Source organism: Heterocephalus glaber, unplaced genomic scaffold, assembly GCF_053883595.1.
Source record: "Heterocephalus glaber isolate CG9 unplaced genomic scaffold, H.glaber_assembly_v1.0 deba00001610, whole genome shotgun sequence".
Classification (NCBI taxonomy): Eukaryota; Metazoa; Chordata; class Mammalia; order Rodentia; family Bathyergidae; genus Heterocephalus; species Heterocephalus glaber.
Window position 1 is genome coordinate 14,816,266 of NW_028258381.1, and position 21,206 is coordinate 14,837,471.

A 21,206-nucleotide genomic window follows, 5' to 3' on the forward strand; every position below is an offset into this window, starting at 1 on the left:
ACACAGCCTGATCCTCATCTTGGCCTGGGACACTTTCTCCTCTTTTCCCTGAAAGTTTGCATGGCCTGGGCTACCTGTCATCTTTCAGCTCAATGCTCTGTGGCTTACATAATCCATCCTCCCTCCACACACACCCTCACATATGGTCCAGCCTCTTCCTTCTCTCAGCTCCAGCTGCCTGGGACCCCACTTCCCCCATCCCTCCAGCAGGGCTGCCTCTCCGGGCAGTCTACAGATCCTCTTTTCTCTGCTAATCTCTCACTATGAGGATCCACTGCCTTCTCCCAAAGCCCCCATGATCCTGTGCACCTGACCTGTCCCTCTTGCTCTATCAACCTTTAGGAAGCTCTTTTTCTGCCACCCCTCAACCGTCCTATCCATTCTGCTGAGTCATCCCTGCCCCTGTCTGTGTCCTGGTCTCTTGTAGATCTGCCTAGCATCCCCAGAGACCCTCCTTCCCTTGCGACCCGCACTCTCTCCTTTGGGTTGACCTTTTCTCACCCCTCCACATGTGTGTCCATCCCTTTAACATTCTCCTTTCTGGGCAATCCCTCTCCAACCCCACCAGCATGGCCACCTCTCTGCCAACCATCATGTTTGGCACTCTCTCTTCCTGGAAAGCTCCAAACCTGTCAGTATGATGTCTTCCCACTGTCCTCCCAGCTCAGACCCCTCAGGACCTCCCTCTTCCCTGGCCATCCCACCTGAGTGCAGACAGACCCTGCAAGGGCCCGGGTGAGCTGCAGAGGCCCAGCCCTTGCTCCACCCAGCTCCACTGCCTGAGCTGCCAGCACACCATTTTGATCATGAACCTTGCTCACTTGAGTGGAATTCATTCTACCCCCAAATGTGTTACACTGCTGTTGTACCATGGGTTGTTTTCTTATCTGCTTTGTTTAAAGACAATTCTTAGAAAGAAAGATAGGAAGTTAAAAGCAGGAGCCAATACGCTGAGAGTCAAGCATCTCAATTTGTCATGGAAACTACATTGGCAGAGTCTCGAAGCCCTGACCCCACAGGAAGGCCCGCTGTGTCCCACACACCTGCAGCTCGCTCTGCCCTGCGCAGCTCCTCTCATTGCTTAGAAGACAAGCTCACTTAATGGTCTGTCCTCTGGTGGTTTGGGGATTTCTAAAAACCACTGCTGAAATAAGAAGCTAAGTGGGATGAATTTCCGTGAGGCTGGGCTGGGGAATTTCAAATCCTTTGAATCAAAGAGAAAGGGGAAGCCCTTTCCAAACTCACCAAAACTCTCAGGTAGACTGCTTTATATATTTTAGAAAAAAAAATATTTTGGGGGGTACCAGGGATCAAATTCGTGTCCTTGCGCTTGCCAGGCAGGTGGCGAAACACTGAGCTAAAACCCCAGCCCCAGAAAAAAAAATTTTAAGCTATTAGGAAATTGAGGAAGCTTTGCTTTTGATAAAACAGATGTGACAATAGAACAAATAGCATTAATTTATCAAGCAACTGCTGAGGGCCAATGTCACTCAGGAGAGGTGACAAGGAGGGGCAGATTCAGCCTGTGCTGAGCTCACTGCCCAGTGGGGACCCATCTGGGCTTAGATGGGATCACTGTGCCTTGCACAGTGGAGAGGTTTTAAGAAAGTATTCAGCACTGATTTTTGAAGTAATATTGACTAAACCCCCCAAAGAGGCCAACTCCTCCATCAAGTGTCATAGTCAGTGAAGTAGCTCACAAGCTGATAGGAGAATGTAACTTTCCAGAATTTTGAAATCCAGTTCTTAAAACAGAGATGTGAAAAATATCTCAACTTCTATAAATATGAATAAGAGAACTACTGACTTTGCACTGTGTGTGAAAAAAATTTTCTTGTGAAGATAAAATGAAAATGATATTTTCCAACACTGCTTAAGGCTCTACTTTTTTTCCCCTTACGGGAGATGGAATCCAGGGTCTTTGAACTGAGATACATCCTGGCCCTTTTTAAATTTTTTTATTATGAGACAGGGTTTTGCTGAGTCACCAAGTGGCCCAGCTGGCTAGAACTTGCAAGCCTCCTGCCTCAGCCTCCCAGAGTGCTGGGATTACAAGTGTGCACCACCCGGCCTGGCTGGCTCCAAAACTATGAATAAGGGAACTATTGACTTACACTGTACATGAAAGAAAAATTTCTTCAGAAGATATTTCTCCAGCACTGCTTAAACTATACTTTCTTAAGCAAAGAAAGCAGAGTGTGAATCAGGGGCAGGGAGGGCCAGCTTGAGAAGGACATGTTGAACCTGTGTACCTGTCCACTTCTGTTCTCTCTAGAAATAGGGGGCACAGGACGACATCTCTGCCCCTGGCACCAAGGAACTGTGACTGGAGGGTTGACCTTTCCCCCCCCTCACAGTCAGCACACCTGCAGCGACCTCCCTCCAGGAATAAGCGTGTCCCACTGTAGCAATAGGGACTCCCCAGACCGCTAGGGACACTGTCAGGAAAGAGGAGCCTCCCATGGTGGGTGCCCCAAGGAGAGGTCATAAGGAACCCCCAGAATCAGCCGCAGGAGGCCTGGGGAGCTGGACATGCCCACAACCAGCTCTGTGACAGCCTGCAGGGTGCAGAGAGGCGGCTGGGGTGTGTGGCTCCCTTCTGGGTGCCCTCAGAAGCACCAACAAAGCAGGACGTGTAACAGGGATGCACTGGGTGAGTCCAGCCTCGAGGGAGGATGCGTCCAAAAATGATAGATGACTCTTGAGGCCTGTGGGGCCTCTAAAAAGCCAAGAACTGAGTCACCAGCAGGGGGACCTCCTGGGTCCCATAGGCCGGGCAGCAGACGTGACAGGCACATCTCAGTGACCTCAGTGTCTGGGTCACTGGGGCCAAATGGAGGCTGCGGTAGCCAGGCAGAGCCTCTCCTGTAAGTCATTACCCAAGGACAGCGAGCTCTTCCCATGTGGCCTCACATGCAGAAGCACTGGTTTCTACTGTGTAAGTTCTTGGCTTTGTTACTGAATTTGTAAAGGTAATGAGAAAAGGAGATTTACCTTGAAGTGGACATCTTGTCACATAGAAAAGAAAGACGCCGAGACATGTGGATGTGGACTTGGACTCTGATGCTCACCAGCTACGACACCGATTTCTCTAGCCTGATCAGTTCTCCTGCCAGCCTTGTGTTTGTCAATGGAAATCGAATGTGAGTCGTTCTAAATGGTCGGTAGAGATGGCACTGGGATTCATTACTTCTAGGAAAATCCACAGCACCAGTTACAGTTTTTAGAAGAATGACTTATTTTTATAACACTTTATTAGAACATCTATAGGATTTATTATAAAGCATTTAAAGGGCTGGGGATGTAGCTCAGCCTGGCAAGCACAAGATCCTGAGTTTGATTCTCAGTACCCCCGCAAAAAAATTTAAGAAACATGGAAAAGCAATAGAGATAAGAAACAATTTTACCATCCAGTGTATTATGGGGTATTTGTGTCCCCCTAAAATTCCTATGTTGAATCTTCAGCCCCTTCAGTGACTATAGATGGACTGAGGGCCTTGAAAGAGGTCATAAGGTTAAGTGAGGTCAGAAGGGTGGGGCCCTGGTCCGGTAGGTTTAGTGCCATAGCTTGGATCTGCTGTACCCTGGAGCCTCGTGTATTGAAGGCTTGGTTCTCCAAGCAGCAATGTTCAGAAGTGTTTGGAAAGTGACTGGGTCATGAGGGCTCTAACTTAGCAGTGGATAGATCCATTAATGGATTCATAATTTTGGGTGCTATTGAGAAGGGATGGAAATTTAGGAGGTGGGATCTAAATGAAAGGAGCAGGACATAGGAGCATGTCCTTGGGGACTATACTTTGTCCTTGGACCCCTCTTCTCTGGATCTCTCTCCCTCTCTCTTCTGGTGCCATGAGGTGAGTAGCTTTCCTCCTCCACACCCTTCCTCCATATACTTCTGCCTCACCACAGGCCTAGAAGCAATGGAGCTGGATGGCCATAGACTGAAACCTCTGTAACTGTGAGCCAGAATCAACTTTTCCTCCTTTAAGTTGATCTTCTCAGGTGTTCTGTCACAGTAACAGAAAGCTAACACAAGTTAGTGTTCTCATAAGAAGAGTTTATCTGTGAGTCAGGACAGAGCGCTCATTGGGACACAATCTGCAGCACCTGCTCCCAGACTTCCAGCCTCCAGAACCATGCATAATTAAGTGTCTGCTGTTTAAAGCACCCAGTCTGTGGCCTCTTGTTACAGCAAACCAAGCTGAGTAATTCATACTAATACCATGATTCCAAAACCTGTTCCTGTACACATGTGTGTGCACAGAGGGAACACTGGAGAGATGCAGTGTAACAAAAGTGGAAATATTATGTGGGAGACAGGGCTATGTGATCAGCCATAGATCCTGAGGACTTGTTGACCTCTCCCAGGGACAAGAGAGGGGGTGGAAGGCTGCCCCTTCCCTTGTTGGCTCGCAGGGGCAGAATAACATCAGCCAAGGGTTACACAAAGAAAATTATATATCCAGATATGGGATTGTTATGTTCCCTGAATCACATGTTTGCTACATTGCCTTGTTCAACTAATAAAAATGGGGCTTTCTAGGCTCCCTGTGCTCTTCTGTCCACTAGAGGCACTGAGTTCCCTGGTCCTCCTCTTCCAAATTATCTTTGTGTCTTTTGTCTTTAATCCTCTTTTGCACCCCTCCTCCCTGAGTAGGGGATAAACCCATAGGCTGGTTCCTACAACATTACATAAGTAGAGCCAGAAGCTAGATAGGCGAACAGGTAGATACATGATAGACAATGATACATGAGATAGGTAGACAGGTGATAGCGTCATCTTAAACATACTAACTTTAATATTAAAATTTTAAATTGAGTTTACTTGAAATTGATTTTTTAAAAAGAAACTGGGGTAAAATATTCAGATAAATGCTTTTTTAAAATGTTTTAGGTTAGCTTTTCATTGCTGTGACAAAATATCTTAGCCAAGAATTTGAAAGGACCACAGATTGACTTTGGCTCATGGTTTCAGAGGTTTCAGTCCATGGGTGGCTTGCTGTATTGCTTTTAGACCTCTGGGGAGGCAGAAACATCATGGTGGAAGGAAAGAGAAGAGGAAAGCCACTCACCTCACAGCAGCCAAGAACCAGAGAAGGAGGGAGCCAGAGGGAGAGGAAGAGGCCTCAGGCAGAACATGGTCTTTTTTTTTTTTTTTTTTTTTTTTCCAGTACTGGGGATTGAACTCTGGTCCTTGCGCTTGCGCAGCAAGCAGCAAAACCACTGAGCTAAATCCCCGGCCCAGGACATAGTCTTCAAGGCACTCTCCTCTAACTCTGCCCCACCTCCTGGATGGCTGCCCCAACACTCAATTAATCCACTAATTGGATAGTGCACTGTCACCTAGTTAAAATATTTTGAAATTTTAATGTTTTGTCCTGGCTTATAGCATTTATATTCAATTACCAAAAATAACCATATGTAGAATTGTATTTTTTTGGTTCTCTAGTCCATTACTGCATGCTCTGTTTTTATTCATCCTTCATTGGCTGGATTCCAAGGTCACATTTTTTCGAGAAAGGCTCATGGATAATTTCTCCTCTGAGATTTGTACACTTGGGAGTGTTTATCTGTCCCTTAGTATTTGAAAGAAAGATTGTGTGGTATAAAATCCTTGAATCTCTTTTCCCTCCCTCAGAATTCTCTGGGCGTTGCTGTACCCACCCCTGACCCTGAGCCCAACTCCCCCTCCCCCACCTCTGCCTCTCCACCTTGTTGGGTCCATTGAACTGCTCAATTGGACTTTTTTTAAAAAAGAAAGAACTGGATGGTTCTATATTTATTGAGGTTTTTAAGACCATCTACTATTGCCTTTAGATTTCACAACAATTTTACTGAAATGCAGTAAATCAATTTTCCAGAGTAACATTTTAATTGCTCTCAAATGATTGCCCGGTTGTTTCGGTTCACATTAAATATTGGTCAGAAGTGTGTGGTCAGCCTGATTTTTTCAAGAGTGTTCCCAATTGTGTGATATCTCATTCAGCTCCTGTATGTTCCCAAGAGTTATTTCACACCTTTCTTCTAGAAGAGTAGGTTGCTCTTTCTGTGATATTCTGCTCCTTGTCTATTGTTTAGTTATATGAAGGTGCTGGCTTTGGTATCCACTTTCTGATATATGCTCTGAAATGTCACTTGTGTCTGACATCTTGTTCTTTTAGGCTTGTTGGCTGGTCAGGTTCTGTCTTTTCTGAATCTGTACTGTCACTCTTACTCAGGAACTGGTGGCCCCAAGGTGGCACCTCCAAGGCCTTCCCCTTAGCTTCATGGGGAGACCCAGAAATTGTCAAGCCCTGGTAAATTTCTTGCTCTGTTGAGACCTCAAGACCCCCACAGTGGTAGATAAGAGCACTCATGCTCAGAACTTCTCCCAGGTTGGGGGAAATCCAAGAGAACTGTTCTGGTTCTATTGTTTCTTCTTTTCCCAGAATGCCTTCAGTGAGTCACTGTGAGAGACAATTCTATCACTGCAGTTCCTGAGTGCTATAACACCGATTTATTTACCTCTTTCCTTCTCTGCTGATGGGAATTTTGCTCATTTTCCAATATTAAGGTCATCAGGAACTGAAGGAGGGAGATTCTAAAATCTGAATGTATCATGTGCTCCTTACCAGGAAATCTCCCTAATTTATTTATTTAATAAGCAATATATTTAATCTCAGAGGAAATCATAATACAGGAGCAGCAACTGTTAACCTGATAAATCCTGGGATGTTTCTCTTCCTTTGGAAACCAATAGAGGAACCAAGAAGATAAGACAAGTCACTTGGTGGCCACAGGTGTAGCTCAATGGCAGAAGTTTAGCATGTACAAGGCCACGGGGATCAATCCCCAGTATTGCAAAAAGAAAAAAAGCAAGTTTGTGATTTGACTGTAGAGAAAAGAAGAGCCATAGCACCCTGTGAGAACAGTCAAGTAGCCAATCAAGCAGCAACTGCAAGTGGGACTGTGGGTCTAAGGCATCCAACTGCTGTAGACGAATGAGTTCTTACAATAGAGATGTGCCACACTCTATGCCAGATTCATGCCCATTTATTATAGCCAGCGGCTGAGGGGGGCTAGTGCCCAGAAAGGTTCCTGGGCAATGAGAAGCAGTTTGATTTCTCCTTTTAAATCGTGCTTTCAGTTGGGCAGGGCTCAGGGAGAGCAAGCGGAATCTTACAGAAGCAGAATCATGCCAAGTTAGTGGGGGCTACAAGGAAGTTTCACACACACTAGGTGAGCTATGAAACATCCTGAAACTGTAGCAAGTTCACTGCTACAGTTCGAGCAGGATGTGGGGGTTTGGGGTGCTCTGTTCATGTGCAAGCACTCTGTTCAAGCACAGGTACAAAATGGCATTGAGGCCCAAGATGGAGTCGGGTTGGATCACATTCCCAACTCCTCTAACCATGATGTCAAAGCGTTGACTCAATGAGACCCTCTTGATTGGGCAGGGGGTTAGACAAGGGATTGTAGTAGGATCTCATGTACATTAGTTTAACAGAGGCCACACGCTGTCTTACAAAGTTGATTATCCAATTAAGAATACAAGGGCCAATCAAGAGCCTAAGAAAAAGCAGGATGAGGGGACCAGCCACTCCAGTGACAAGGGTAGTTACCCATGGGCTCTAATTGAACAGGTTACGATACCATGAGTTTTTACTTTCCTTCTCCTTCTTAGGTCTATCTAGATTTTCCTTGACCTTCTGAAGGGTATCATGGATTACACCAGACTTGTTGGCATAGAAACAACATGCCTCCCCTAGAGTAGCACATAATCCTCCTTGTGACAAGAGCACTAGATCAAGCCCCCTTCGATTCTGGAGGACCATCTCAGCTAGTGACTCTACTTGGGAGTGCAGAGTCTCAACGGCATATTGCAGTCTTCCTAGGTCAGTGTCTACCTGTTCTGCCAAAGCTGAGAGTCCAAGTTCTCCTCTAGCCAATGCAGTAGTTCCAAATGCTGCTGAGCCAGATGCCTCCAATCCCAACAAAATTGGAATGACTATAGAGGGTGCTCACTTCTGTCTGTATAGTAGTCCTGGGGGTGTTACAAAATCCCATCCCTGTGGTCCTCTGTACACACAAACTTGAGGAAGAACTCACACCAGGATGCACAAGACTTCAGGTCTAGTATCTCCCTCAGGAATTCTTACACACCTAGTGAGTCCCGAGGTACAAGCTAGCCAAGTGCCGTTAGGGGGAAAATAAGCCTGCAAGGTCTCCAGAGCCACAGTTTGGCTACACACAGCATGGAAAGGATACTCTTATGATACTCGTATCATAAGAAGAAGTTGCCAGACAGATTGCATTTCCATAAACTCCACCAATTGTCAAGGGGGGCTTTGCAGAAGTGCATGCTAAGGCAGTACTTGAGGCTTCGATTGAACCCAGGACTCCCACACCCACGTAATAAGGAGGCTTTGCTTTTAGACAGAGCCAACAGTCTTGAGCCAGGTCTGGTTGGGTCAGGTTTAACATAGTGTGGATGGCTCCCGCATGGAGAATAGGGAGGCAGGCAGTACACGTTGGAGGGTCTGTTCTATTGGTAGCTAAGAGTGGACGCTTTGAAGGAGGGACAACAGGGTGAGGCTCAAGTAAGGGGTCCTTTATCTTCATTAAGGGTCCTGTTGGCTCTCTCGGTGCTTGGCTTAGTAAGCAGGTTTGACAGTTAATGATTTCCCCTGGGTCAGGAGTTAGTCCTCCAGGGAGCCAGAAGCAGAAGCCCCAGTTCCATCCTGTGCCCCATTTAGAGTCCTGGGGCCTTTGTATCAGAATTGTGACTCGGCACCCACATTTCCAAACTATGATATGAGTGACATTTGGTCCCCCACTATAGGAGGCAATTTACACAGCCCCAGTTAGGGCAGTAGAAGTCACCTGGGGACCCATAACCCGGCTGTCCGAATGGATTGGATCCTGGACATGCATAAAAATCATGGCTTTCCAGAGTTATGAACTGATCATAGTAGCTTCCCCAGTCTCTCCTAATTTACAGAGATCGACCTCAGGCAACCTGAGAGGTTGCCGGGGGAGGATGGTACCAAAAGTGACATTACCTAGAATTTCTCCTGAGCTAAAGGAGGTGAGGAGAAAGGAGTGCAACTTCCTCATTGCATCTCCCCAGAGTGCAGCCTCATCAGCCCAAGACAATAAGGACAAGTGTCATAATCATGATGGGACCAGCCTTAGCTTTAAAGGAACAGGTCCCAGCTCAGCAGGCCACTGTTTTGCCTGCTTGACATGCAAATGGTGAACCCATTTCTAGATTCTGTCAACCTTGAGAGCCGAGGGCATCATGAGGATGACTGTGCAGGGTCCCTTCCAGGCTGGAGTCAGTCCTTCACTCCAAAAGGCCTTGATGAAGACAGTATCCCCAGGCTGAAATGGGTAGCACAGTGTAGAGCTGGCAAGGGCTGAGTAGCTCATACCTGGGAGTGAACAGTTTTCTGCACTTGTTGGAGAGACTGGAGATACTTTAACAGGGACTGGTTAGAAAGTTCTTCTAATACCTCACTTTTAACCTTGGGAAGCAGGGGAGGGGTCTTCCAAACACAATTTCATAAGGGGTAAAACCTGCTTTGTAAGGGGTGCATCTAACTCTAAGGACGGCCAAGGGCAGCAGGCTGACCCACCCTTCACCAGTCTCCAACATCAATTTAGTTACAGTAGGTTTTAGGGTCCAATTCATCCATTCCACCTGCCCCGAGCTTTGCAGTCAGTAGGCACAGTGGAGTTTCCAATGCATACCCAGTGCCCTACTGACTGAGTTATAGAGGCTACAAAGGCAGGGCCATTGTCAGATCCAATGGACACCGGCACTCTAAATCTGGGAATTAATCCCTGAAGAAGCTTGTTTGCCACCATAGTGGCAGTCTCCCACGGAGTAGCATAGACCTCTGCTCATCCTGAGAAAATATCTATGAAAACCAGGAGGTAGTGATAGCCACCTGCTGGTGGTTTGATCTCTGTGAAATCCACTTCCCAGTGTTCTCCAGGATTCCTACCCCAGAATCTGACCCCAAGGGGTGCAGAAGGGCCCTAGCAGGGATTTACTTGTACACAGGTTGGGCACCTAAGAGAGGCCTTGTGGACCAGCTCCCGCAGCTTTGTAAAACAGTATTTGGAGCTAGAAGCTCAGCCATCTTGGAGCCCCCCAGGTGCATGACCAAATGCAGCTGCTGGATGAGCTGTCATCCTAATGCCTGGAGGAGGTAGATGCAACCATCTGGACATTTCCACCAGCCTTGGGGATCTTTCTTTGCTTGCAGCTGGCTTGCTTCTTTACCTTCCTCTTCATTGTAAGTAGGGCTAGTTGATAGCAAAGTGGGAGGAGGACTCACAGTAGGCAGGATGACTAAGGGTTCAGCTGGCCTCAGGGCTGCCTCTCTGGCTACACGGTCTGCAAGTTGATTTCCCTTAGCCTCAGGTGTATTGTCCTTTTGGTGACCCCAAACATGAATGACAGCCACCTTCTTGGGAAGCCATACCACCTCTAGGAGAGACAATACTCTTCTTTGTTTTTGACAGTCTTTCCTGCAGCTGTCAGAAGCCCTCTCTCCTTATAGATGCTCACGTGGACATGCAGAGTAGCAAAGGCATACCTACTGCCAGAGTACAGATTTACCTTCTTTTCCTTTCCCCATCTCAAGGCCTGGGCCAAGGCAATCAGTTCTTCCTTTTGGGCCAAGCTATCTCAGAAAACCCAGGTGTCCATAGGCGACAGTATCCAGCTGCACCTAGGAATTCTCATACCTGTTTCCTGGTAGTTGGTGTGGGTATCTGGAGGATGGACCTTTTCCTGGCCTGGGACAAGGCTCTTCTTCCTTCTGAGATTCATACCCCATATATGATATGATACAGAGTTGTGCCTTCTTGGCCAATACACGGTAGCCCAACTCCTCTAGTAGTTGAAGAAGCTCTCGCAAACCCTGCAGGCAGTCTGAATAGCTAGTAGCTGCTAATAACAAACCATCTACATATCGAAGCAGGGTGAGGTTAGGGTGGTGGGATCGAAAACTCAGCAAGTCCTTCTGGAGGGCCTCACCAAACAGGGTGAGTGCATTTTTGAATCCTGGAGGCAGCCGGGTCCAGGTGAGCTGGCACGAGTCACTGGAAACTGGGTCAGTCCACTCAAAAGCAAAGATAGGCTGGCTGGCCGGGGCAAGGGGCACACTAAAAAAAGCATCCTTTAAATCTAGCACAGTATACACTTGGTGCTCAGGAGACAGCAAAGTCAGGAGGGTATATGGGTTGGGGACAGCAGGATACAGAGCTACCACTCACCGGTTAGCTTCTCTCAAGTCCTGAACCGGCCTGTAATCTGATGTCCCTGGTTTCTGTACTGCCAGGAATGGGTTGTTCCACAGAGATTTGCAGGGAGTTAATATCCCAAAGTCCATTAACCTCTTTTTTTCCCCCCACTGGAGACAAAAGGTTTTATTGATGCTGATGGGGGGTTGGAAAAGCCCCTAGTAGCATGGGGGCTGAGTCAGTCAGCAAACGCATAAGGCCTGGGCAAACAGGGACAGATTAGGGTGCATTTATCTTCTCAGGATTCTGTGGCTCCTTCCTTGGGGAAGGAAGGGAGCATCTTGGGGGGGGGGGCAATTCCAAGAGCAGTGAGGGCAGAGGTTAGAGACAGCTGAGAGCCCTTAGCCTGAGAGGAGGCACCACAATAGGCAGCAACAACTTTTTGGAAAGCTGAATGAATTGGTCAGTAGCGGAAAATGGGGACAGAAGCATTCAATTCGCCTCTTGGGGAGGGTCAGCCTTGGCCTGGGTGAGCTCATGAGAATACCTGGTTTTCCCAAGCAGAGTGTGGTGGGGACTGAAGCCCCTTTTCCCTGTGGGCCTCCTTAAAGATAAAAAGGCATTCAGGGAGGCCCCTGGCAAGGGATGCCAGGATTAGTCCTTAAGGCACAGCTGGGGGCAGACAAGGCGCCAAGGCACAACTGGTGGGGGGAGGGAAGGGATAGCTTCCAAGCTGAGTGCCAGGGTCACAAGAGGATGCAGGACCGCCCACGCTTGACCGGTGTGGGGTTGAGCACTGCCTGGACAGCCTCAGCGAACACTTCCTTCACTCCATCCTGCTGTAGAGCCAAGCACTCGAGGTAGCGCACAGCATGGATCTGCTTGGCCAGTGCCTGGCCCTGCTGTGGTGCAATAGGCGCCTGGCCCTGCTCCTTGAGGCGCCACAGGGTGTCAGGCTGGGCTCTCAGGTCCTTCTTGGTGCCCACCAGAAGAGGGGCACATCCGGGCAGTGGTGGCACACCTCTGGATGCCACTTGTGCCTCACATTCTCATAGGAGGGTGGACTGGCAATAGAGAAACAGATGACAAAAACTTTGGTCTGAGGATAGGAGAGTGTGCGGAGGCGGTCATACTCCTCCTGGCCCGCAGTGTCCCACAGGTTCAGGTTCACTGTGCACCCATCAACTGCACTCTGGGGACTGTAATTGTAGAACACCATGGGGATGTACGCCTTGGGGAAGGCACTGGTGGTGTAGCAGATGAGCAGGCACGTCTTGCCCACAGCCCCATCACCCACCACTATACACTTGATGCTCTGCATTGTGGGTGAAGCTGCTGTTGTGGAGGCAGTGCCTCCTCCCTCTTCTGGGCCCTCTGGATGGAATGACCTGGTGCCCTCCCTGCGGTGGGGGAGCTGGGGGCGGCAGCAGTGGCTCCGGGCTTGAGAAGGAAGTCCATTAACCTCTTAATGTGAAGGGCTAACCCCTGTCTGGCCTTTTGAGAGATGGGGTATTGTTCAATCACACAGGCATGGCTGTGGGCAATAGCACAACTGTCATGTAGCATGGTGGGCAGCCAAGCCTGGTGGGTTAGTTTCTGCTCACACCTTCAGGAACTCTGCCTGAAGTCTGTCCAATAAGCCGCCGGGGCTTATTTCCTCTGGGTTTTCTTCTCCCGAGAGGAGATACCCCTCAGACAGGGCAGTGGTCAAAGACAGTTGGTATGAAGGGAGTGACATCTGAGCCTCGGCTGGAGTAAAGGCATGGTGGCCTTTAGCTTATGAAGGAAGTCTTGCCCCAGCAAGGGGAAGGGGCAGTCCTGTATCACCCAAAAAGAGTGAGTAACTTGTTTCAATCCCAGGCTCACCAGTCACTCACTTATGAGTGGGCAGGTTTGGATTGCTCCTGTGGCTCCCTGGATGGGAACTGTTTGGAATGAAAGCTTTCTCAGGGGATAATACTGACCTCTCAGCTCCAGTGTCCACCAGCAAACAGACTCATCAGACCCCTGCTTCAACATTTACCATGGACTCCCGGGGACCAAGAGAGAAGGAGCCCTGGCCTCCTCACTGTGAATCTTCCTTTTCCCCGAACCTGGGGAGAGATAGCACCTTGGCAGAGGGCCTGTGGGGGCATTCATTTCTCCAGTGCCCTTCATCCTTGCAAAAGGCGCACTCATTTCTGCCCAATGGTGGGTGTCCTCCTGGCCTTCTGGGCATCCAACCTCTGGGCTTCCTGGGGATGGGTCCTGTGTGTCCCCTCTGACGGCTGCTGCCAAGATCTTTGCTTGTTTCTTCACTGACTGCTCAGCCATGGCTGTGGCCAATTTTTGTTTTTCTGAATCCCTATTCTCAAACACCTTTTGAGCTACTTCTAACAGCTGAGACATGTTCATTCCTGGGAATCCCTCCAATTTTTGTAATTTCCTCCTAATATCAGATGCAGACTGAGTAATATAAGCCAAATTTATAGCTCTACTGTTCTCTGGAGCAGAAGAGTCAAATGGGGTATAAACCCACTGAGGCCTCTCTGAGTCTCTCCAGGAATGCACTGAGCAACTCCTCTGGTCCCCGTATCACTTTAGTGGTTTTTGACAGAGTTATGGATTTCTGAGCTGCTGCATGAATCCCATTTAACAAGTTTTGGTGAAAGGTGAGTAAAGCCTGCCCCCCCCACAGGAATTTGGATCCCATTCAGGCCGCTCTGAGGGGAACCCTTGCTTCAGCAATTTGTGGGTCTCCTGAGCATCCCCCCAATAAGAGCTTTCTAGCTTCAAACCTAATTCTGTCCCGTTCCTCAGCAGTGAACAGAGTCAATAACAATCGCTGACAGTCATCCCAGGTCGGTAGATGAGTCCGACAGATCGACTTTATCAGGGAAACCAAAACCTGGGGCTTCTCAGAGAAGGGTGGATTCTGGGTTTTCCAGTTGTAGAGGTAAGAAGTGGAAAAGAGAACATATACCAGGAACAGGCGGGTTCCCGGTCCTGCCCCATTGGGAGGAGAGGCCTCCCTCAAAGGGAAGAGAATCTCTGGACTACATCTTCCCAAGGTGGTGACCTCCTGCTGGGATTGGAGATGCCCTCGTATCGGAAGAGAGGTAGCAGGGGAAGTAGAGGACGAAATGAAGGAGTCAGGGGCAGAGGGATCAGGACAGACAGGAGAAGGGGGTGAACTAGGGTTATATGGAGGGGATGGAGGAGGACTTCCTCAGCATCTGACTGCTGCGGAACTGGCTTCTGCCTCTCCAGAGTTTGCCTATGAGGGAGAGAACAGCTTTTGGAAACAGGCAGCTTTGAATAGGCTTTTATAGCACAAGCCTTTAGCCATGGAGGAGGGTGCTGCACTACAGTAAACCAGGAGTCAATGTAAGGGAACTGATCGGGGTGTCCTGGTGACCCGGTAACAACCTTCCAAACTGCCTGAAACAAGACAGGGTCCAGGGAGCCCTCAGAGGGCCAGCCCACACCAAAGAGGGCCACTCAAGCTCACAAAAAGTGCAGAGTTTGTCCTTTGAAAATTTCACTCCACAATCATCAGAAAATCCTGAGGAAAAAATTCTCAGCATGCAGACCAGGGGTGTAACAGGTTGTGAAGATGATGACCCCATGGTAAAGAGACTTAGGGCAGGCAGGAGATGCCCAAGAATAGGAGCTGCAAGAAGAAATAAAAAGAAAAGAAGACAAAGCAGCATGAGCGAGAGGATTTCAAAAGAGTCCCTGGTTAGAAGGGCCTGGCAGTACATCAATTGGGGGTTAAAGGGAAGGACCAGGACCCCTGTATCTATGTCGAAGGCTCAGAAGCCACTGATGTTTCCACTGGAGAAAGGTGATGAGGCTCCAAAATGCTTCCTGCTGTAAGGGTCATAGGATGGCCTCAACTGCAAGGTCAACAAGGGTCCAGGGTTCAAAGGGAGGGGGAAAATGCCCTGAGAACAACAAAGCCACTGATGGTCAGAGGATGTCCTCGAAATTCTGTCTAAGGAGTTGAAGACCCAGGAGGGAAAGCACTGACAAACATAGGTAGGGGCTGCCCAAGACGGAAGTCAATAAAAAGCAGATGAGTGAGAACTGACTGAATTAAATATTCACCTGTGTTCTGCTGTGGACAGGACATAGGGAAGACAGAAAGGTGACAAAAGAGATGGACCAGAAGATGAGACTCAAAGTTGGGCCAATCCCAAAACTGAAAGGCACCTCCATAATGCCAATCAGTCTGCCTCGGGTCAAGGGAAGAATGCTGAGGACAGCGGCCCAGAAGATAGAGAATTTGGCCCTGTCTGAGCCAGTGAGGTGTGTCCCGAAATAGGACCTGTGAGGCACAGAAGGGAGAGTATTGGGGAGAATAAGACAGGGGGGAAGCAGCCGGGGGAGTCCTGGCTGCAAGAGGTGTCAAAATTCGGAGAAAGAAGACAGGTCCAAGTGTTCAGGGACAGTGGGGGCATCCAGACATAAAGAAAGGGGCCTTAGTGTGTATATGGTGCACCCTGGAATGATGTCGACAGATAAAGTGAGGGAGGGGGTGTTCCTCTGTGGGAGGAACCACTCAGTCGGTCTACTGGCCGAGGGCCTCTCAGCTACTTTAAGGACCATCCAGGCTTTAGAGTGTATTTATCTCGTAGCAAGAGCACCCACTTGGCCTTTCTTAGATGCATCCACGGAATCACAGTACGACACCAAACAAGTCTCGGAACTCCTTTGTTGTGGGATATGGATGGAACAGTCTATTGTACTGCCCATTTCCTGTCATTCATTCACTCATACAGCAATCATTCAGAGGTTAAAGACATTCCAACCCTATCCCTGGGGATTTACCAGATTGGCTGGCTTACAGCCAGACCAGAGTAGACCAGGGGGCCACCTCAGTCAGCGTCCTGACCTTATGGAGGAGCCAGAAGAATGCCATCATCAAGGACTACTGTTCCCCACCAGAACCAGAAGGATCCTTACCAGACCAGATGGGCTTCAGAAAATTTGGAGGGTGTCTCAGGTGTCTCTGCAGTCCCTTCCGTGTTGGCAGTGAGACCAAGGGGCCCTGGAATGTCTCAGGGGGCACCTCCCCTGTAGTTTGCTGCCACAGACGGGAGGGAAGAGATGAGAGGCCAGTCCACCAGGTGTGGCCATCTCGCTGGGGCCTCCAGCTGCTGTAGACGAGTGAGTTCTGACAGTACAGATGCGCCACACTCTATGCCAGATTCATGCCCATTTATTATAGCCAGCGGCTGAGGGGGGCTAGCGCCCAGAAGGGTTCCTCGGCAATGGGAAGCAGTTTGATTTCTCCTTTTAAATCGTGCTTTCAGTTGGGGGGCGCTCAGGGCAGAGCAAGCAGAGTCTTACAGAAGCAGAATCATGCCAGGTTGGGGGGGGGGGGTACAAGGAAGTTTCACACACACTAGGTGAGCTACAAAACATCCTGAAACTGTAGCAAGTTCGCTGCTACAGTTCAAGCAGGATGTGGGGGTTTGGGGTGCTCTGTTCATGTGCAAGCACTTTGTTCAAGCACAGGTACAAAATGGCATTGAGGCCCAAGATGGAGTCGGGTTGGCTATCACACAACCATGGATGAAGCGTCCCTCCTCAAACCAGCCAGAGACCACCTATGGCATGAGGCCCAAGAGCCAACTGGGAGCCAAGGAAGTGACTGCCCTGTGTGCTGTTCCCACTCGCTTGTCGTTTACTCCTGGGGCAAAGTGAGTCCCAATGCAGGGCTGAGTGGCTGTGTGCTGGCAAGTGCCAGCTCCTTGGTTCTTGGGACCAAGAGGTCACTGTCACAGAAGAGCCTGGGACACCCTCCCTGCTGGGGCACACGCTCCCCATGCATGCCAAATGATCCACCCTCAGGCCTCGGACTCAACCTGGGACCCTGCCTTCAAAGCCCAGGCCAAAGGGCATCTTCTCCAAATCACTTCCTAGTGCTCCTCCTGAGACGGCCACGCTCTGTGTGCTCCTAGGACACATGCCTGCTCCTCTGCAGGAGAGAGGATCGGTCGGGCCGGGAACAGAGGAGAGAGCAGAGCAGGCCTGTGGCTGGAATCTTAGAGATGTCCCGCGATTGCAAGTGACAGACGATTTGGAGGACAAAGTAGGGGGTCCCTGGCCAGCAGCATCCCAGGTGATACTCAAATTCCTGAGAAAGAAGAGCCCTCACTGCAAGCCAGGTCGACTTCCTCTTAAGAAAGGAAAACATGGCCGGGTGTAGTTCCAGCACCCTGGGAGACTGAGGCAGAGGGATCTCAAGTTCAAACAACACTCTGTGTGAAAATAAAAATGGAAAAAGGGCTGGGAATGTAGCTCAGTGAGAAGGCCTGGCTTCAACCTTCAGTGAAAGAAAAGAGGAGAGGAGGGGAGGCAGGGCAGGGCAGGGCAGGGCATATACAAAAAGAAGACCCAGGAAAGCCAGGCAAGCTTCCGCTATTCCCAAGAGTCCATACTGGGCTTGCACCTGGCCAAGCAGGAGGTGAGGGTCTGTGGACATCAGCCTGCATCCTCTCCCCTGCTGATGACACAGCCCCTGGGCTCCCTGAGCTGGTCTCATTCTCCAGGGTGGCCATACCGCATCAGTGCTGGTCATTTACCCTGAGATGCAGGGGCAGGGCTGGGGCAAGGGCCGGGCCCCCTCCTCTCAGGTCTGGCCTCCCCTCCAAATCCTTGAGTCAGTATTGCTAGGATGACATTAAGGCCTGGGCTTTTCTCCTAGATCCAGTGTGTTTAATTAAATTGAAAGCTAGCTTCTACTTTTTAAAAATGTCTTTTTTACTTGGATAGCAAAAGTTTGCCCTTGATGTCTTCAGAGGCAGAACTCCTGGGCCTCCCCGCCTATTCCTGGCCACCCAAAGAGGACCCTTGTCACTCTGTGCTATGTCCATGGCTCCCATCTACCCCCAGCTCTGCAGATCACCATGCTGGAGGCTCTGCCCGACCCTGTCCTACAGGCCAGTCTTGGAGCCAAAAGCTCATCCTGCCCCAGGTCCCTAAGGACTGTAACCCCCTCCCCAGCCTGCTCCCTGAGACCTGAGATTGTGCCGTCTCTGCCAGACATCACCAGCCACCGGTCAGGACCCACAGATCACCCAACCCCGCCAGCCAGACATGGCCAGGACACACAGCTGTGATCCCCACTTCCGCTCATCCTCCCTGGAGCTGGGGCGACAGACTAGATATGCAAACAGGAAACCAAGGGCTCAGACTCACACCTGCAGCCCCTGCACTCCTTGGAGGAGGACACCACCCCTCCAAGACCCACCAGCCCAGGAAGCCAGCCTGCCCTAAAGCCAGTCTTTCTGGAAACAGGCACTGTCTCCACCAGGAAGCCAAACAACTTCTGAAACAGTCCCAAATGGCCAAGACTTGACTAATAAATAACCAGCAGCTTCCTAAGTGAGTCTCCACTTTCACCTTAGGAGCCACTAGAGAAAGTCAAATACGCTCCCCTGACCAGTCACAGGGAAGCCCCGTCCCCTGCCTCCCAGGCCACAGCCTCCAGCACCTCCCAGAGCCTCCCTCTCCCTATGAACCCATCCCCCCACCCCCTGGATGTTGCAGCCAATTTCAGTGAGGGTCCAGCCGCTCTGCTTAAAAAGCCCTGCTCACCTCATTTCAGGCCTCATCAGTCCTTACATTGTCCCTAGTAAGTGCAGAGATCTGGTTACCATTCAGGCTGAGTTGAGCCACCCCCTACCCTCAGTAATCCTGTGTCATCTTGGGCAAGACTGACCTTTTGTTAAAAGATTAAAGCTTAGGTCTCTAAACCCAGACTACTAAATTTGAATCATGATTCTGCTAGTTATTAATTACGTTAATTTCAGTGGGCAAGTTAACCTTCTTGGGACTTAATTTGTTCATTGGTGAAGTGGAGTTCATGAAAACAGCTCTCAGATTCATCAGGCATTTTGTATCAATTCATCACTTGGCTGGGTCTGTGGTTCCTTGAGTCTGAAATAAGAAACCTGTCCCACTCTTTTGTAGAATAAATTTGTAGGTTCACTGTAGGTCAGTGTGGAAAAAGAATTTTCATGACATGTCAGCAGGAGGCATGACCAGAACTCATTAGGCAGAGATTTAGGAAGTACTCAAGAGTGAAGTTTGGGCACTCAGAGAAAAATGAGATGCATTATGAGAGAGACCTGGGCATCTTTAAGGGGGTGTCATCAAGATGGGTGATCTAAGTTGTGTATTCCGACTGACTGTCAGGTTACCCATTTGACAGGTTGTCATGTGTTTGAAGTTGGGATATGCTGACCACCAATACTGCTGCTTCATTGAGGGTGGAGGAAGCACAATTTACAGGCAAAAAGGACAAGCCTAGATGCTGAATTTACAGGCAATTTGTCTCTTAAGAATTCTAGGAATTTTTTTTTAAAAACTAACCTTCATGTCTTGAAACTGAAGTACAAAAATAAAGTAAAATAAAATAAAAAGAAACTGAAGTATAATTTCTTGTATTTAATTTCCTTTTCTTGTTTTCGCCCAGTTTTAATTTCTCCTATCCTATGTCAAGTTGATGAAGAAAAAATTCTTAGAACAATAAATAGCATCTATTACTGCTTAAATAAATTTGGTGCATGTGTAAAAAAAAAAAAAGCCCTGCTTTTCCTTGTGTGTGGTCTTAGTTTATTCCCACAAGGGACCCGGTGCAGGGGTCACCACCCTGTCATTCTCATTTCTTCCCCGGGAGAACAGACTATCAGCACACAGGGAGTGGAGACATTAGCCATATGTCCAAGGTCATTAGGACCCAAATATGAACCTGGGTCTCACTGTTTTTGGTAACAATGCTCAATTTAAGCAAGTAATTTTGTACTGTAGGTTGAGTTAAAGGAGAATCCAAAGCCTTGCTGAGCTGAAGCGCAAATCAGCTGTGCCCTGCCCTGTCCCCTGTGGAGTGTTATTTGCTGCCCTTGTGAAGGATACATCGCTGCCTCCAGACAAACAAATAAGCTCACTTTTCTTTCCTTCATTAGTCCCTGAAGAATTTGCGTGAGCTCAAGGATCTCAGAATGCACCAGCTACAAAAAGAAAACTGCTCCCACATGTAAATTTTTCATTGAAATCACTAAAACCAAAACCACTTACCAACATTAATGAGGCAAACAAATACCTTGGTAGTGAACTGCGATGCTCAAGTTAACACAGAGGAGGAGGAAATATTTCTGTGCTATCTGTGCCTCAGGGAAAGCAGGTGCTGGCGAATCGTCAGGCCATGGTGGAGATTACAGATGCAACCGGACTGGCTGGCCAGGGGCTTGGGACTTGCTTTTTCACTCCATCTAGGGGGCATAAAGACACATAAGTCACTTGGAAGCTTTAAGTGTCATCAGCAGATTATGAAGACAACAGTTTTATGTGTCTGGGTTTTGTCTGTGGCTTAAGAGGGTCCAGGAGAGGTAGGTGGAGGCATCTTCAACAGCAAAATCCCAAGTCAACCTTGACCTGAAAAGTCCCCCAAAGGCCCACATGCTCAGTCAAGGCCCAGACCCTGGTGTTATCCAAAGGTGGCAGAATCTTGGAGAGGTGGAACCAGAGTGTCAGGTTTTAGGTCACTGGGGACGCACCCTTGAAGGGAAAATGGGAACTGACTCCTTCCTCTTCCTCTTTCTCCATCATTTCCTGGCCATGAGCTTCCTCTGCCACACACTTCCACCATGATACTCAGTGCCACCCCGGGCCTAGAGCCACAGTGCCAACCAGCCACAGACTGAAACCTCCAAAGCTGCGAGACAAAACAAACTGTCTGCTGATTGTCTCAGGTGTCTGTTGTAGTCATGCAAAGTTGACTACACAATGCTGAGTACGAAAGCAAGACATAAAACCCTCCTGAGCAGTACACTGGTCCTAGGCCCGAAATGCCACCTGCACAAATTGTCTACAGGGCCTTCGTAAGGGATATCACACTGAGCATGGGAAAGGCCTGGATCCAGATGAGGATCTGGATTCAGATCCTCCACTAACCACAGTCTGAGTGAGCAGGCTGAGAC

At 49.0% G+C, this 21,206-nt stretch overlaps 1 pseudogene across 1 annotated transcript in view; it reads right to left on the bottom strand.

Moving 5' to 3' along the window:
• Positions 1-3,240: 3,240 nt before the first annotated feature.
• LOC147822610 (rho-related GTP-binding protein RhoG-like) overlaps positions 3,241-21,206 on the bottom strand; it is a 45,521-nt pseudogene continuing 27,555 nt past the window's right edge. The window contains exon 4 of the transcript XR_015445438.1: positions 3,241-20,498. The product of XR_015445438.1 is annotated as a rho-related GTP-binding protein RhoG-like (transcript). The remainder of the gene's footprint in view (positions 20,499-21,206) is intronic.